Source organism: Parasteatoda tepidariorum, chromosome 2 (genome assembly GCF_043381705.1).
Source record: "Parasteatoda tepidariorum isolate YZ-2023 chromosome 2, CAS_Ptep_4.0, whole genome shotgun sequence".
In the NCBI taxonomy this organism is placed as follows: domain Eukaryota; kingdom Metazoa; phylum Arthropoda; class Arachnida; order Araneae; family Theridiidae; genus Parasteatoda; species Parasteatoda tepidariorum.
Window position 1 is genome coordinate 55946015 of NC_092205.1, and position 18885 is coordinate 55964899.

Below are 18885 nucleotides of genomic sequence, written 5' to 3' on the forward strand. Positions count from 1 at the left end.
AAAACTAATATTTATGTAAGAAATAAAGTGAATTAAAAAATTTACAGAAACGCTGAATTGTTGACCCTTTAAATCAACTGTTTCAACTAAACCTTTCCAACGAAGGGTAATATTACCAAAACTAGAACAAAAAGAAAAATTTTGCAAAATGCATTGCTGTGACGTCATACTCATTTATTTTTCTTATTTTTCGACATATTCATTTTCCTTTTCTAGTTTTTAATAATAATAGAAGGAGTATGAATATAAGTTTTCTGTTCTGTTGACGTAACAAGAATATCTAAGAATAGCGCATTTATCAAACATTTTATAAAGAAATACTGAGTATCTCTTTGAAGTACCTTGTTCTAAATAAAATTTTAAAAACATTTTATGAAAATTCATTATTTGAATGGTAATATAATGTTATGGCTTAACACCATAAGATAAAAGGACACTATTATAAAATTTATGATTTAAGTTCGGAAATTTTTTTTTTTTTTTTTTTTGCATTTTAAAGATGTTGTCTCGTCAATGTTAAACATACAGAAATTTCCATATTCACAGATGTACCATAAGATATATAACAGATAAGATAGATAACTCAGTTATTAAATAATGTAGAACTTGCAATAAAATATAAATTTTTTTCTGAAATTTCAGCTTGTGGCATATTTTTTGAAAAACGAATAATAGTTTGAAAAGCAGGATGCTTATCAAAGCATTTCTGAGCTGAAAATTTGACCTCAACTACTTAAAAGAACATATTTTTCAAAAAATAGGTATTCCATCGGCAAAGTTACAAATCTATAGAATTATTTGATACAATGCCGAATTTCAAAACTCAAAGTGTGAAATATATCAGACACTCTAAGAAATGCCTAAGTAATCTAGGTGAACTCATTTCATATTTTATAATTTTTTTCATAAATCTTGGGTAGAACAATTGACCCGATTCTGAATTGCAACACTCTATGTTCAATTGCATTACCCAATAATTTTGAAACCTACCAAAAAAAATATTAATCAAGCATTGGCACAACTAGTCTTTGTGGAGGACTTATTGTTAAAACTAACCCACATTTGGGGAGCTACATGGAGAGAAACTCACGGTTAGCCTGTTGGCAAGAAGATTCTAACCTATGATTCTTCTACTATTGAGGATATGTGGCATCAATACTGTGTACAACTCGCAACAATTTGTATCAACTGTATCAGTTGTATCAACTATATCAACTGTATTTGTATCAGCAGAATTTGTAACTAGTTATCACTGGGATTTGAGCCTTAGTTACCCCAGCGCTCCCTGTGCTATCGCATCTAATTTAAATTCATTGCCGGTAGCATGTATGACAAATCTTTTTCAGAGTAATCATTCACTTGTTTTTCGAAATAAAGTTTTAATTTCGAATATTGAATACCCTTGAATCAGGACCTTTCTTTAAAAAAAATGCCTATTGAACATTTGGTATTCTAAGAATGCCTATGGGTTCCTATGAATGCCTAAGAGTGCCTTTGGTATTTTAAGGAGACCAATGTATTATGCACAATGCAAAAATAATGTAATTTTCAATATATCATATTCTAAAAATGCCTATAAAAGCCTAAAATGTCTTTGAAAAATATCGCATTCTAAGAATGCCTATGAATGCCTAAAATGTCTATGATGCCTTAAAATACCTTTGCTGTTCTAAGAATACCATTTGATATTCTAAAACTGCCTATGTATTATGCACAATGCAAGAATAATGTAATTTTCATTACGTAATAATTTTCATTTTGCCTTAAAAATGCTTGGTTGCTTTTAATGCAATGCCGGTAACACATATAATAACGCAAATGAGGCAGTCAGAATTTTCCATAAGCAAACATTTTATTAATACAATTGTTTTTAAATATAATTTGTAAATTTATGACACAAAATAGTTGATAAATTAGACTAAAGTAACTAAAGTAACTTTTCAAACTAAAGTAAAAACTAGTTTTGATGATTTTTCAGAGCATATTGCTTTACAAAATATATAAAGCAATTTTTTATGACGAAACATAGTTTATATCACTTCATATTTCAAAATTCTAGGATATTTTCAAATTAAAGAAATAAGATGCTATTTCTAAAATTTCCAGTATAAAGTAAGCTATTGCAAAATTCTTTATAATACATAAAAACAGAGCGGGAAAAGCTTTTGTAGTTCTGTATAAAACGCATTATCGTATATTTCTTACATTATCTAACGACAAAAAAAATATTCCTTTTTCACATCATCTTTATAATGGACATTACTTAAAAAGATGCTGCGTTTTACTAAACAAAAATAAAATTTTTTATATTTTTTAAGTTTAGAATGTAATTCAATTCTCCATAACTTGGAAGAAATACTTTAGAAAATTGTTTTAAATATTTCAAATAAATCTTTAAGATATATAGTTGATTTCGTTAGATTGTTTCGAGAGAAAAGAGTTTGCAGCCCAAAATAATTAAGTTAATGATATGCAGTTAATTAAATTCAATAATAAATTTGATTTTATTAGAAACAGTTATTACTGCATTAACAAATACTTTTATGGTATGTCATTTTAAACGGTGAATCGTCGATATTTGTTAAATGGCTTCTAGTAAAAAATTTAACAAATTTCTATTCCAATAAAATATTTAATCATTAATATTAATAAGACACTTTAAACTATTCTAAACACCTAGTAGAATAAATTAAGATTACAAATTTTGTTCATAATAGATCACTAATATAACTTTTATAGAATCATTAATATAACTTTATTTTCACACAGGGTAAGAACAAAATAAAGCTAGATCTTCATCAAATATATTATTAATTATATTATTTTATATATATTAAAAATTATAATTATATGTATTATAATTATATGTATTATAATTATATATAACTTTCATTCTATTAATTATTAATTTATTAATAATTTCAATCATAAAATTGATTTATTTTAACGTAAGATAGAACAAATTAGTGTCATGATCAGTTTCGCAAAAAATACATTTTTCACTTCTCACGTCACTTTCTTTGAACACACGGTAATAAATTATATTATAATTTTTGATCAATAAATAATCATTATTATTTATTGTAAGCAAAAAATCTTCTTTTTTAATTATTAATTACATCTTAAGTTGAGACTCATTTATTACAATTTATAAATGTAAAATTGCTTCATTTTAAACATATGGTAGAATAAATTAATGTTACAAAGAAATCGAAAATTTTTGAATTGAAAGGTATGCAATTTTCTTTTCATCAATTGAAATAATTTAATTTTTTAAGGCAAAATACAAATTTTGAACGAATTCGGACAAATAGTGCCTGAGAAATTGAATTTTAAAAAAAGTAGTATATTTAAAATTCCATTTCTTAATAATAAATGTACGCAGTGACTAGTAATTTATATTCAACAATTATTCAGCAAAGATGTTATATTCCGCTTAAATATATTCGAATAAAAATCTCATTTTAATTTTTTAAAAATTGCCAAATTTAGAAATAAAAGAGTACTTTCCAAAACTACTAGAAAATGATTCAAATAAATTGTTGTAGCCATAGGAATGCTTAAAAGATAGCTTTGTCCAGAATTGTGTCCGAACGGGAAAATGCCTAAAGCAACAACCAATTGATCATAGGTTAAAAAAATGAAAGTAATTTTGGATTTTGATGGAAAAAAACGATAGTTGCGTGTATCAAACATCAATATATAAGTGTGTGTATAATGTAAAATGGACATAAAAACTAGAGGCAGTAATGATTATACTTATGAGAAATCACATGAAGAATTATGGATGTTTCACAGTATGAAACTAATCATAGGTTGAACTAATCGTTAAAATTCGCAATAAGACTTCTTGTCTACTGCTTACAATTTATTTTTACGTCTAGGCTTAACAGAATATGCTATCTTATACACTATCTACATAAAAGCGTTTGGGCATTTTGGAATTTTTAAAGTACAGAAAACCCTTCTGTATCGTAAAATTTCATGCAATTTTGTGTCTGATTTTAAAACATAAGTTATAGCGTGTACTAATTTATACGCGTAATATATCCCAGCCAAACAGCTAAGATTGCAAAGCAATCTTTGATCATTAAATCAAATGTTATTAAAATGGATTTTCTTTATCTTTTATTTTACCAACTGTTCATCGTAAATTAACTTTGAACAATAGAATAAAAGTTCCAGTTTATATTTTCATTCTCACAACACTTATTCGCTAATGTTTTGAAAAGTATTAAGTTGCAGAAGTTTTATTTGCATGTGCATCATGCTCAAGAATAAGGTTGAAAAATATTCTTATCATATATTATATTATGTATCTATATTATATGTATTATATATTATATTATATATATTATGTATTATATTATATATATTATACATTATATTATATATAATATATTTTTTCTTCACAATACTTCTTTTACTTTAGTCTTGAAAAATAAAAAATAAGAATGAAAACACAGGTTTCTATAAACTGTTTAAATAACTGCAAATTTATTTTTAGGTTTTTATATTACAAATTAAAAAACTTTAATGGATTCTGTAAACTAAGCTACTATAATGGTAAAACTGTTCCAGACAAACATATAAGAAAAAAAGTATTCGAAACACTAAACAAATCCCCAAATCTTTAAGAATTTTTTATTATTTAAATATAATATTATAAAAAATTCTCAAATTTGTTTTATTGTTTTTCAATTAGACTTTTATACTTTGATTGGTTTTTATTGCTGTTGCTTTCAAATATTCTTAGAGCTCCATATTTTGCAACTCGTTGAGAAAGAAGAAAATATTTTTATTAATTTTTGAGTTCCATTAAGATTTTATTTTGTTGTTGAGAAAAATTAAATATGTAGAAAAAGGATTTTATTGCAATAAAAATTGATAATGACACCCAGTTTCAAAGCATTTTTCATCCATGCAGGAATTGAAAAGCATCCTTTTTTTACTGTATATTTTATATGCACAAGCATTTTTAAGCAAAAAAGAGATATCTGCTTAAATTACAGTTTTTTAAGCTGCTGTGCAAAATAAAGAAAGAGGCTACATTCTAAGAAACGTCTTAGTATCAAAATTGGAGTGTAATAAAGGGGAACAGTTTTAATAGTAGAAAAAATAAGTTTAACATCAAATCAATTTAATGCTTTTTTTATGTATGTAAGTAGTTGCAGATGTTTGGAAGAGCAAAAATTGAAAAAAATTTTTAAACTTTTTTTATTTAATAGCTACGATCTTTAAGTTTATAAGAAGAGAGCATTTGAAAATATTCAAATAAAAATTTTATCAATTATAAGAGATTTGCCGTCGAAACTGCTTTTTGGAAAACATCGCGGGGGACATGTCCTATCAGAGAAAACTATTTTCTCGGGCGATTTCTTAAAAAATTAAGTAACCAATCTTACTGAAACTTCACGCACTCAGTTTCGATAGAATTAACGATGTGTTGAATAAGGAATAAAAAAAAATGTTCTTGGAAGAAAAAAATGCTTTTAGTTAAAACTTAGATCCTCTATTGCCTTATAAAATAAATTACACTGTGAAATAAACCTTCGCTCTGTAGGGGAGAGTGGGGTCAATTGTGACAGGGTACGAATGTAACAGAGCAAAAATTTCGAGTGTCGGGTTCCATATTTGGTTCCTAGGTGGCGCACAAGGTGTATTTAATAAATCTACATGTACACCCCTGCTGATAGTTTAAATATGCACTAATTAATATTAAATTGCACTATGGGGGCCTGCTAATGTGTTTTTCTTGCTTTTTCCCTCAGGCTTTCTGCGGAGGTTAATGAAGTTAGCTGTTTGTGCATGTTGCCCTTGGTCTTTTTTTAGTCAGNACACCTTAATTAACATTTAAAAAAAAAGATTAGTTTTGTTAATTAACTAGCATTGGTTTTAACAAGCGAAGCTGAAATGGCGTCTTGGGGACGATTGTAACAATAAATAAAGGGACGATTGCAACAGCTGAAAATAAATATTCTTATGTTTACAAACCATTACTTAACTCTTTAAAAACCACAAATAGTTTCCTATATCATTAATATTATGTTGCATGTGCATTATTTTACTTGTCACCTTTCACAGCATAAATTAAAATTTTTAACCCCTTAAAGTTAAAAGTTTAACCCTTTAGGTCTCTGCTCATTATTATTTTTACTCCTAAAATATTACTACTATTTTGATCAATAAAAAAATATATCACAACAATGATAATATGCATAACTAACTATGTTTTAGTTGAATTTATAAACTGTTACAATTGATCCCATAAGTGGGGACAATTGTAACAAGTACACGACTCTCAAAAATTGTTAATAACTAATATAATTACATTTAAAATAAGGTTTTTTTTTTCTACTAGAGGATAGTCTACTTTACTCGTCTGTCAATTAATACTAATAATATATTGGATTTTTTTTCAGTTAAAAATAGTTAAGTGAAAAATGTTACAATTCCCCTACATAATCAATTCTGTCGAAAAAAAGTGTTCCTTAATTTTTTAAAAAGCATGCCAACTGATAAAACTCTCACTTCTAATTTTGCTGACGGTTGTTTGAGATCAATTAAAAGATTTTCTGAAGGCTAAATTTACTACTGTTTCATTTCAAACTGTTAAAATCTTAAAAAAAATTCTTCTTATACATTCAAGTATTAGATTTTAATTGAAATGAAATTAAGTTTTTTAAATTATAAGCCTGTGTAAATTTTAAAGTAAAAACTAAAACTCTAGTAACAAATTCTCAGTTAGTATACTAAAGTCCAAATCAATTGTATTAGTTGTGAATATTAGTTGTGTGTACTGGTCTAAAAATAATTTCCCATAGTTTTAATTTTTTTTCCTTCTATTTATTTATTTTAATTATTTCACAGATAAATACGAAGTTTTATGTACTGTTCGTTTTCGATCCATGTTTTAAAGAGACAATAAAATTAGAGAATCTGAAAGTAAACTATTAATTTTTGATTAAACCATAAAAATAATTTTAATACAATTTTAAATTATTAATTTTAGATTTTGTAAGTAAACTTTATAAAGATAATTTCAAAAATCGAAAATCAAATGTTAAATTTTGAACAAAATGTAAATGTTTAAACGCAAAAGTTCAATGAATATCTAGGCAATTAATTACAGTGCCAAAAATGGAAAATCTTTTACGAAATAATAATTAATTACGTAATTTTTAATCAATGTAATATAAGTTATTTGATTTACTACTATTTTATTTGTTAAAAATATAAATATGTTTATTTGTTAGTAACTAGCTGTATTTAGATTTTGAGAAAATATAAACGTCGACGTTTATATTTACACTTTTATCGATGCTAAAAAGATATTTCAAATTTTTAATTTCGATGTTTCCAAAATACATTAACTAATATTTGTGTCTTTCTCGCTAATTATTAGACGTAATTAGAAGATATCCCAATAATTAAAAAAAGCTCATTTTTATCTGTCAAATAAACTGGTTATGATAGTTATAATAACATTTCCTTTTATTGATCTCGGTTACAATTTATCATTACAGTTTTTTAATTTTGTTATAGTTTTTTTCTTCTTCCAATTACGGTATTAGTTTCTATTTTAATAAAAAAATATGCATTAATGATGATAGTTACAAAACACACCCTGTAAAACAATCTACAGTGCACAGTGGGCCAGCATCCAAGGTTTCGTGGCCAAAATTAGTATTTAAATTTGTTTCAAAATTTGGGAGTTTTTACGTGCAGATAAATTGAATTCATAGTTGAAATTTTGAAATACGCTAAAAATTCCAAAAAAACAAACAAAATGGCGGTTGAAATATGGCGTGCTAAAAAATACAAAAAATAATATAGTGCGTTCAAATAATTAAATATAGCAATGGAAATATAATAATTTTTGTAATTTTATATTAAAAAGGAAAAGCAAATTATATTTCCGAAGTAATATTACAAAATAACGCGAAAACATAAAAAAAAAAAACATAATTTTTGTTTTTCGGTATATTTAGTTCACCTTTGCAATATGGGCAAAATGGGGCAGGTTTTTTCGAAAGAAGAAACATCAAAGAAGACAACAAAAAAAAGTTTAGCTAATTACCTAGTGGAAATTTTTGGAGATAAGTCAAACATTGTAAAATGTCAAATGATAAGATATAAACTATAAGTTTGTCAAGAGTATTAACTAATCCAACAAATTGAAAAATTGTACTACAATTTCAGACTAATTACTCTGATAAATATGCAACAGTAAGGTGAAATTCATATATATATTTCTGAAATATAAATTTAAAAGTCACATTAAAAAAAGCATTTTTAGCATATTTTTCACTACATTGCACTTTTGTCGGTTCAAAAAATAAATTGTAATGTTTGGAATGATTATGAATACTTAATTTGGGCGATATTAAAATTGCCTACAGATATTTTAGTTGAAAATTTAATTTTGACTTTTGGCCAAAGATTATGGCCTTCTGGCTCACTGTGCACTGGGGCGAAAATTCTGGTCAAAACAACTTAAATATGATAAAATTTACAGTGTTTCCGGCTCTATGTGTATATTGAAATGCACGGTAATGCTCCGAAGTGCTTGTGTAATGATCTCGATAAGATTAAAAATAAAATCTATTTTTATAGTAAGGGATAAAATTCGATGAATGCTCTGCAAAAAATGGTAATTTTACCAGGATACCTTAGATCATATCATAAAACTATTTAGTCGATTAATTTGTACTTTTCAGTTATGTATTTCAGTTATGTATTTACAAAAATGTGTGGTAGTAAAACTATAATTTAGAAAAAAATTCAAATTTCCGGTAAATCGCTACTATGTGAACAGAAAATTAACAAATGAATGGTTTAAATGCCTATTTTGTTTTCATCTACCAGAAATAAAATTTTTTATACAGAAATGTTATTACCATATAGTACGAAATTTTTTCTCCATTCATACTGTATATATTCATGGCGAAAAAGTAACTGCTAACTAGGTAAATTTTGGCTTACTAATGTGTAAGGTGTTATTTTCTATTTTATACTTATGAAACAAAACAAAATATAGTTATATAAAATATAGATGGATTCTCTTACTTAAATACTGCTCAATATTATTCTCCAAAATGAAAGAAGAAACTGTTCAGCATGATTAGTGCATTTATATGACTTTTGTTGCTTGTGGTCATCAAATTTTAACAGAAAATCTCGTGTATTCTTCATCGTTTAACTAAAAAGAAAAAATGACAAATATTTGAAATGATAGTTTAATAATTTATAACATAGAGTTTATAAAATATATAACTGATGCATAGTCAATAATAAAATGCACTTGTTATTTTTCAAAAAATGACCGAATACTTGTAAAATAATTTTTATACATCATCGTCAAAGAAGTTTTTGAACTGTAATTCATTTATAGAAAAATTATGAATATAATTTTTTTCATCAGACCCAGTGTTTTATGATTAAGGTAGAATAGTTTTCTTTTATTTATTTTATTTTTTTATTTGAAAATTAAGGAATTACTTAAGAACACATGATTATTATTTTAGTAAAAAGATGGTGAAAAAAAGTATAATCTAACTTAAATTTGTTTTAAATACACTAAATACATCAAATAAAGGAAGCAAAATTATTTTATATAGATTAATGAAAAGAGAAGAAGAAAAATTATAAAATAAGATATTTTTAATATATATATCTATATATATACATATGGCCAGTAAAGCAGCAACTATTCAGTCATTTCTCTCCCAGATTTGCACATGTAAGTTTTACGAATATGAATAGAATTCATTTCTAAATACGAGAAGGTTAATATAAATGCAACATACGAGTGTAAATTTTCACTATTTCTTATTTATGTTTTCACAAGTAAAAATTAATCCTTTTTATTCAAAAATTGCCAAATTTAACTTATTAAAGTTCATGCAATCTATTTTGATATAATAATTACTTCAAGGGAATTATTTGAAGTTAAAAGATAGAAACTAACTACATTAAGAATTATCTAAATTTTACGAAAAAGTAAAGATTTTTTGATGAAAGTAAAAATCATCAGATCGAATAAAAAATAAAATTCTATCCAGATATAACGTTTTTAGTCAACTATATCTAACAACAAGCATACAATAGCCTATAATATCAGGGATTATAAATTCAATGCATTTAGCTTTTCAATTATTTCTCTGAAAACCAATTTCAACTTCCTCAACATTCAAATATGGAATCTTACCATTAAAGAAATATCAGTTCAACATTCACGTTACGTTGTACGTGTTTTGTATATAATAATTACTTCAAACTATTTCTTTAAAGTTAAAAAGGTGGAAACTAGTAACATAAAAAACAGAATTATCTAAATTTTACAAAAAAGTAATGATTTTAATGATGAAAGTTAAAATCACCCGATTGAATTAAAAACCTAATTCTATCGAAATATTACGTTTTTGGACAATTATATCCGACATCAAACCAGCAATGTCCTATAATATCTGCTATTATAAATTCAATGCATTAGCTTTTCGATTATTTCTCTGAAAAGTTATTCCAACTTTCTCAACATGCAGATCTTACCATTAAAGTAATCTCAGTTCAAAATTCACGTTGTGATTTCCGCTGTTTCACGTCATTAGCTCAGTCATAATTAAAGATATGGCCCCCATAATGCTTTGCAGATAATCGAATTCAAATATTCATCGGACTTGGCGACTAATATGCTCTAACTTAAGTGCTATCTAAGCCATAGAGTTGGACATTCTCTTGTAAGCCTGCGTTTTATAGAATCAGTCAGGCTTTTATCGCAGAAGACGTTAACTAGTGTTTGGCGAGGTCTGTTTCTGAATATAACTTAGTTCAGGAAACTCTATTCAAATATTAATGAGAAATCACATACGAAATACGTATTCACATATAAAATTATGGGATTAATATATGACACGCAGGCGCATAACAAACTGATACTGTTGTATATATTATGCTTTATTCTGTTTCTCTCGAATATGAAAACACTTCAATGCTTATTTAAAAGCTATAGCAAAATGCTTAAGCTTGAGATATAAATTCTAAGAATCATAAATTATTGCAAGGAATTAACTATTAAAAAAAATATTTCTTACTAAAACTAGTTAAGAAAAAAGTTTTTTTTTAAAATTGTATGTACTTAATTACACATGGGGGAGAGTCGGGTAGCCCCGCCCACTTAAGGAGTATTGCTTATATTTCTGTACAATATTGAGTAATAATCAATATTTTTGTATGTTTCTATTATTTTATCATCCAATTAAATAATGCAAAAAGAATAAACCAAAAAAGAATAGTTTAACTTAAAAAAATAGAAATTTAAAAAAACATGTTTTTCAGCTCTTTTCAAAATGTGTCGGGTAGCCCCACCCAGTTACAAAAATTGTGTTTTCTGACTGTTTTTTCAGGTGTAAATGAAAATGACCAATGTATTGACAATAGATAAACCTCATTTATCATTTTTATCGCAAAATTATTTTATTTATTACATATTTATATACTTTTAGTGAATTCTATCATTTAATAACAATCATTTAATAACAACAAATTTGTTGTTAAAAATGCATATAACGCTCAAATTTGAAGCAATAAAATAATAATCTTTGCAACCGTACATTCATCGACGAAATAAAATTGGGCGGTGATACCCGACAATCATGTGAGCGAGGCTTCACGAAATCCAATTTTTTTGTAAATTTTTAATTACTCGAACAATTTTTCGCATACAAACTTCTTTCTTTGTGCAAATTAAACTTAAGACTACACACTTTAATGCTGTATGTATAGAAAAAGTTATTTTTTTATTATTAAAATGAAGTTTAATCGAAGCATTCAACCAATTTTTCTTAATTTCATGACTACTGTATTCAACATATTTTCAAAACTATTGTTTACCATGTTAACAGCTGCATAAATACTTGAAACTTTGAAAATAATATTTTTTTAATATAACAATTAATGTCCAATGGCCCATTGACTTGGAAAAATACTCTAAACATATGAAATTGACTGTGGGCGGGGGTACCCGCTGGGCGGGGCTATCTGACTCTCCCCTACATTACATTTTTTGCATTGCTTTTTGGACGTTTATTAGCTCAGTCATGATTAAAGATATGTCTCCAATATAATACTTTGCGTATATTCATCGGCCTTGGCTATTGATATGCTGTAACTTAAATGCTATTTAAGCCGTACAGTACGAAATTTGTTTTATAGAATCAGTCAGTCTTTTATCGGAAAGACTTTAACTGCTATTTGATAAGGTGTGTTTGTTCGGAAAACTCTTTTCAAACATTATTAAGAAATCAGAAGAAATACGCATTTACTTATAGAATGATGGGATTGCTATACAACACGCAGGTGTGCAAGAAGCTGATTTTGTAATATGTATTCTCATTCTATTTCCCTTAAATATGGAAACACTTTTAAACCTATTTAAAAGCTTATAGTAAGTTTTTTTAGCTTGAAACATTCTATATTTCAGCTTGAAACATTCTAAATTATTTCATTTTATTTTATAACCGTCGTTGAACATCCTACCCAATTTTGGGTTAACGATTACTAATGTTTAACTCCGTAGTCTTGTAGTTTTGAACCCAATTTAGAATACAAGGGAACTCCTGACTCAAGTATTGGGAGAAATTCTCCTTCGTGGAGGACTTTTTTGTTGAAACTAACCCGCATTTGCGTTACATGAAAATGAAGAGCATGAGAACCTCCAACGGTTAGCCTGACGGCAAGTAGGACTCTAACCCGTGATCCGTCTCCCACTGAAGATATTTAGGTTACGTCAGCACTGTGATCAGTGTTAGTCGGATGCAGAATTCGTACCGATCAGCCATCGTTGGGATTAGTACCCGGTTCACCTCATTGGAAGGCGAACGTTCTATCCCTTGAGCTATCGCGGCTCGTTTTAAATCATTATAAATTAGTCTTCATTAAATTAAATTTTATATGTATTATTATTACATTACATTATTTCTATATATATATATATATATATATATATTACATTATGTTGCATAACGCCTTCTTATTCTTCACTATTTTAAACTGTATCTGAAACTAGTTTAATTTCAAAAATCATGGCATAAATCATTAGAATGAATATTGTTCCATAAGGTAGTCACTAGATCATTCTTTCAAACTCGTATCAGAGCTTAACAACATCCAAGCCCATTAAGATATTAAAACCAAACTAATTTTTAACCAAAAAATAATATTGTGTTATAACAGACATAACTGTATATAAGGAACCTCCACATCAAAAAAAAATTACATTTTTCCTTGAGTGTACGATTCTTTTTCTTAAATTGATTTCCGTTTATAGGATTTGTGAAAGATATCGGACTGTGATGGAGAATTCTGGTTAAGTAAGGATATAGAAAATCCTGGCATCTACTACTGACATAAGCGAGACAGCTTCGTGCCATTGATATAGTAAAAAAAAGTTGAGAGGATATAAGTAAGAATTTATCTTCTTGTTTCAAGAAGGGTGTGATAAAAAAAAGACTGTCAATCAATGTCTTTGAAAGACATTGATTGGCGCTCCAAAATTAACCGAAACAAGGTTAGAAATTGTAGAAAAATAATAAATAAAAAACACTTAAAAGATATAAATATAAATTTCGGTCAGTAATAAATTTAATTCAAACTAATAAAGAAAGAAATAATAATTTATTTAGTATAAATTTCTTATATAACTTAACATTTTATTTAAAAAAAAATCACACGATTAATTATAAATCTGATTACACAAGCACGGATCACACTGATCTCTCCATTATTAATTAACGGTGTTCTGTTGATATATAGAACCACTAAGATGTACCGCGGACCACCGTTAAATAATTATTAATGGTCCTCCCGAACTAGCAATCGATGTAAAAGGATGGTATATTGTTTTACAGTTTGTTGATTTTGCTTTCGCGTTTTGGTCTGCGTACAAAATACATTACACTTTTTCTGTATTGTAATATTTTAAAAATCCTGTATAAGTTTTCTTTCAAAACTAACAAAGGCATGTAAATGGAGCAGTGAAAATGCGCACAGACTAGTAGTTGTATCTTTCAATTACTGTTAGTGACAAAACTAGCGACAAAATTTTAGTAATTTTTACAGCAGGATACCTCATTCAATTTCAAGGTGGGCAAATTTTTAAAAATTTAAATGGCGTGTGTTGCAGGTAAATGTAATTTGAAATGATAACGGTTATATGTATTTAAATAGTGTCATTTTAATAAATCGCTGTAAAAAATAATTAGAAAATTAGTTTTGAAAATGTGTAAAATGCTTTATAAAAGAAAAGTTTTGTCACAATATCCAAATGTCAGCTATAGGTGGGTCGTCGACCTCAAGCTGAGTGGGCTTACCGGGGTAAGGGCTAAAATTTACAGCGTTTTTCGGGTCTTAGGGAAAGCCAAAAATTACGATAATTTTTATCATATTATATTGTTGGCAATGGATTTATGGAGAAATTACCTAAAAATATAGCTTCTTTATTATGTTGTATTTACAGCACTTAACTCTTCCCCATGTAGCGAATTTTGAATAAAATTTTTAAAAAGGCAGCATATTAACAACGTTGGTGGTAGAAGGAGAAATCCAGACAAATAGACATTTTTGAATTCTCAGCTGTTTTAAAAATAGTGCTTGCTGAAAAACGGTAGACGTAAACGGAATATGCATTCCATTTTCAGTGTTATGCGATATTTTCGAAATTAGTTTAGCCAGACTAAACGTCTACGCCAGAAAAGGTTTACAGCTTTACAGTTAATTTTAACAGCTTTTTAAAAGTTTTAGAAAAAACATATAATGAAATGAATCTAAAACAACTAAATCTAATAATATTTAAAAATTAAAAAGCAGTGCTAATAAAGAATAGAACATAAATAGAAGAATAATTTCAAATAATAAGAAAAAGATTCTAACAGAAACATTATGACGATAGCTTGTTTAATGTCTCAGACCTTTAGAGCGAAAATTTTATGTCTGGTTTCACCTCTGGGTCATCAAAGCGATGACAGTCGTTTTCTCATTAGCACCTCAGCAGCTCAAAATTTATTTAAAAAAATTCTTTGCTCTAAATTTTTTTCACACTTGGTGCCAACTTTTTGTCAGACTTGGTGCCAACTTTTTGTCAGTTTTTAGTTAAGTTTCAATACATCATAGTGAAACTATACAAAGGTAGTTAAAATCTTTATCCACCAAATAAAATTGAGGCTACAAATGTCTAGTATATTTAACATACTTCAATCCGACACTTGAAAGCATCGTTCCATGTTATTATTAAAACTGCTAAATTTAAAAAATTTGTTAAAAAAATTATAATTAACCGTAATGTAACACCTATCAACATAGTTCCCCCATCTTAAATAAACTATACCAGAAATCATTGTAAATAGATTATACGGTCTACTACTTTTCTATTCGGTAAAAATTCACCATCATTTATCAAGCATTGCCAGAGGCTAGTCTTAAAATCCCCAAATAAATAGCAAAATGAATGATACGTTCTGATGAACGACCTGGTCAATTCATCATTATTCTTCTTAAAAGAAGGANTGCAAAGCGTAACGAAAGAAAGCTTCAAATATGTTATCTTGCATGAAGCGCACATGAAACATTGTTTCATCTGACGATAAAAGCGCTGTTTTATTATATTGTTGCTACTTTTGCTGAAAAGCTGTAAAATATGTTTTTGCATAAGTCATTCCAAAATAGAAAAAAACATGTATGTTTAAAGTATGACATAAATGAAGAGAATACAAAGAAAAATCATTTTAGTTGAGTGATCTAAGGAAAATTTCGAAACTCTGTTACGTACTCTGAAAAGCTGACTCTGAGAAAAGCAATTCAATTTATTTTGCGAATATTGCATTGTAAAAAAAAACATCGTTTTATTCAGTCAAAAATATTGTGATTTATTTTTTTCCTGAATTCTAAAATCATTACATAATTGCTATGCTCATCTCCAAAACTTGGTGTTGAAATGTTACCTAAAATGTTTCACCATCTAAATTATAAAAAAAATATTAGCACTAATTTTATTTTATTATAAGACTGACTTGACAAATTATCCATAGCTTCGCATCCGGCTTGCACCGATCACAGTGATGACGTAAAATATTTTCAAATGTAGACGGATTATGGATTAGAGTCCCCTTGCCGACAGGCTAACCATGGGAGGTTTTCGTTGTTTTCCTCTCCATGCATCGCAAATGCTGGTTCGTTTCATCAAAAACTTCTCCGCGAAGGCAAATTTCTCCTAATACTTGATCCAAGAGTTCCCTTGTCTTCTGGATTGTTTTCAAAATTAAAAGGCCGTGGAGTGGAACATTAGAAGTCGTAAACCCAAACGTTTTATGTTAAACCACGTTTGTAAAATAAAATTATGCATGAGATCGTTATCTTATTGTAATTACAAGTAAATAGTTAAAATACGAGAATGAATAAAATTACCAGAAAGAAAAAAATATACACTGTAAAAAATTTTGGTGCGTAGTTACCCCCATTTTTGGCGTTGAGATAATCTAAATATATTTTTTAATTGAAAACTGCAGTTATCGTGCAAAGATTTATCAAAATTTATAAAATAAAAACTGTTTGAAACATTTAGTGTAAAGATATTACTAAAAATCTACTTGTTTTTTAAACGAAATGTCTTGACAATGAAGGCTTAATTTGATTATAATGCACGTGAAAGTATGAGTTGCCACAAACAACAAACCAACAAAAAATTTACAAAAAAAAATTATAACGGTAGAAGTAGGAAATAAAAAATGTGCGTATAAGTACTGTAAAAATATTCATTTTAACTTAGCACCAAAAATGATGGTAACCAAAACTTCTTGTAGTGTGGTAACGTTTAAGTACACTTACAAAGAAAATTGAAAATACAAAGCATTGTTAACTTCTTTTTAGCGCACGCTAATGTCAGCGGATTTATTTTGCTTACTTTATAAGAACTTTTTTTGATAAACGTTTTTAAGATGTACATCATATTTCATTAACTCAAGAGCAATAATTGGTACTTAGTAGATAATAAAATAGGCAAAGTTAGTTTTGTAACAGTTATATGCAATTTTTTTTGTCCTGTGCATATAAGGGGTTCACGGAAAAAAATAGCAGAATGCATTCCTATTTGACCGAATTTAATAGCAAATTAAGGTAATTACTAAAATTAGTGGTTGTAGTAATAAACTCAATCTTAAAAATGTAAATTTGTGAAATTTTGAAGAGTATTCAATTTGAAAAATTCCCAAAAGCAATGTATGTATATAAAATATATGTAAAAGTAATGGCATCATTCCATTGGTATTTTCATTACAAATACTTGTACTTTTTTCTCTGTAAATGCAACGAAAGCAAAAGTGCTAAATTTCAAAAAGTATCAAATTTAAAGTATAGTTGAAATAAAATCCTTAATTTATTTCAATCTTTTTACTTTTAATTCAAATCGTTCTTTTAAACGAGTAGTGTTCTTATGAATCTGTCTATGCTTTACACGTAAATATTGTACTAGGTTAAAATTCTAGAATTAGAATGAAATTTCAATTGGTCTGAGAAGGATAAAAAAAATTATACTTTTGAATTTAATATGTGTGCTGCAAAATTAAGTATAAAAGTTTCCAAACAAGAAAAAGGTCCGAGCAAATTCACCCAATACTCATTATTTTTAAAAAGTACTCATTAGTTTTAAAAAGTACTCATTATTTTTAAAAAGTATTTCTATTTTGCAACACAGAAAAAAAACTTTGCTACAGTACTGCTTGATAATGACATTTCTAGTAAATAAAAGCATAATTCTGGTTACTAAAACCAAAATTTATGGTATTCAAACCATTCATTTGTAATTTTTACCGTTTATTTGGCAACAGTTTACTGAAAATTCTGGTCTTCTAAACTATAGTTCTATAGCTTTCTCGTAGCAGAAAATTTATCACTGTACATTACATTAAAACGGGGAATTAATTGTATAATTCAATTTATTTATTTTTATCCATGTGTTTATTGTTTAATTTCTTGAAAGAAAAGAAAAATAAATCAGTATTATTTAATTTAATTCGAATTCTGGATTTTTGTTACGCTCCCAGTATGTTAGCGGCCCCACCATGACACATCACCGCACTTTTATTCGTAATTATAAAATCGAATAAATCATTTAACCGAAAATAATAAAATACTTTAATCGAATAAACGGTTTTTATACCATGCTCTTAGGGAACATGATAAACGTAGCACATTTTACCTCATTTAAAAACAAACATATGGTAAAAAATAATCATATGGTGAAAAAAAATATTTTACTATCTACATAGTCATTACCAAAGCACTTCGGTAAAAACTACTGAAATTTTGATTTTCCCATAGATTAAGAAACACTGTAAATATTATGGTAGTTTTGACCATACTTTTTTCTCAGAAAATGAGATCTATATTTTATGAGCTCAAGTTATCAATGCATCGTACATGAATTTTTAGAACTATTAAAAAAAGAATACAAATAATTTAAAAAATTAAATGGTTAACAATTTTAGTAAAATAATAATGCATGCCAACAAGTACAAGAGAAATTATTTTGTTTCTTAGTTAAAATTATTAATGCAGTTTCATCAGTTGACGTTCTCAAAAATATTCAAAAGCATGGATTGATCGTTAAGATTTTAAAGCAACTTTTAATCAGCTTAGAATTTAATCTTCAGCATGCTCATAATTTTTTCAAAACTGAATTATTTTGCAATTAATTATGATTCTTCACTGAAAGGAGAGAATATTTTAACAAATTCGTAAAAAACAAATTAGTTTTATTTCTTTAAAGCATTTTATAAATCATATTTAGTTTAAGTTTTCTGGCAATTTTTAAGTGTAATTAGTATTTTAATACAT

The 18885-nt window shown here is 27.1% G+C and overlaps 1 protein-coding gene across 1 annotated transcript in view; it reads right to left on the bottom strand.

Annotated features, from left to right (window-relative positions):
• The window catches only part of LOC107437764 (5-hydroxytryptamine receptor), a 237571-nt gene that overhangs the window by 56301 nt on the left and 162385 nt on the right, over positions 1-18885 (bottom strand). The window contains exon 3 of the mRNA XM_043045163.2: positions 9070-9202. The gene's annotated coding sequence lies outside the window, so the exon portion shown is untranslated. The remainder of the gene's footprint in view (positions 1-9069; positions 9203-18885) is intronic.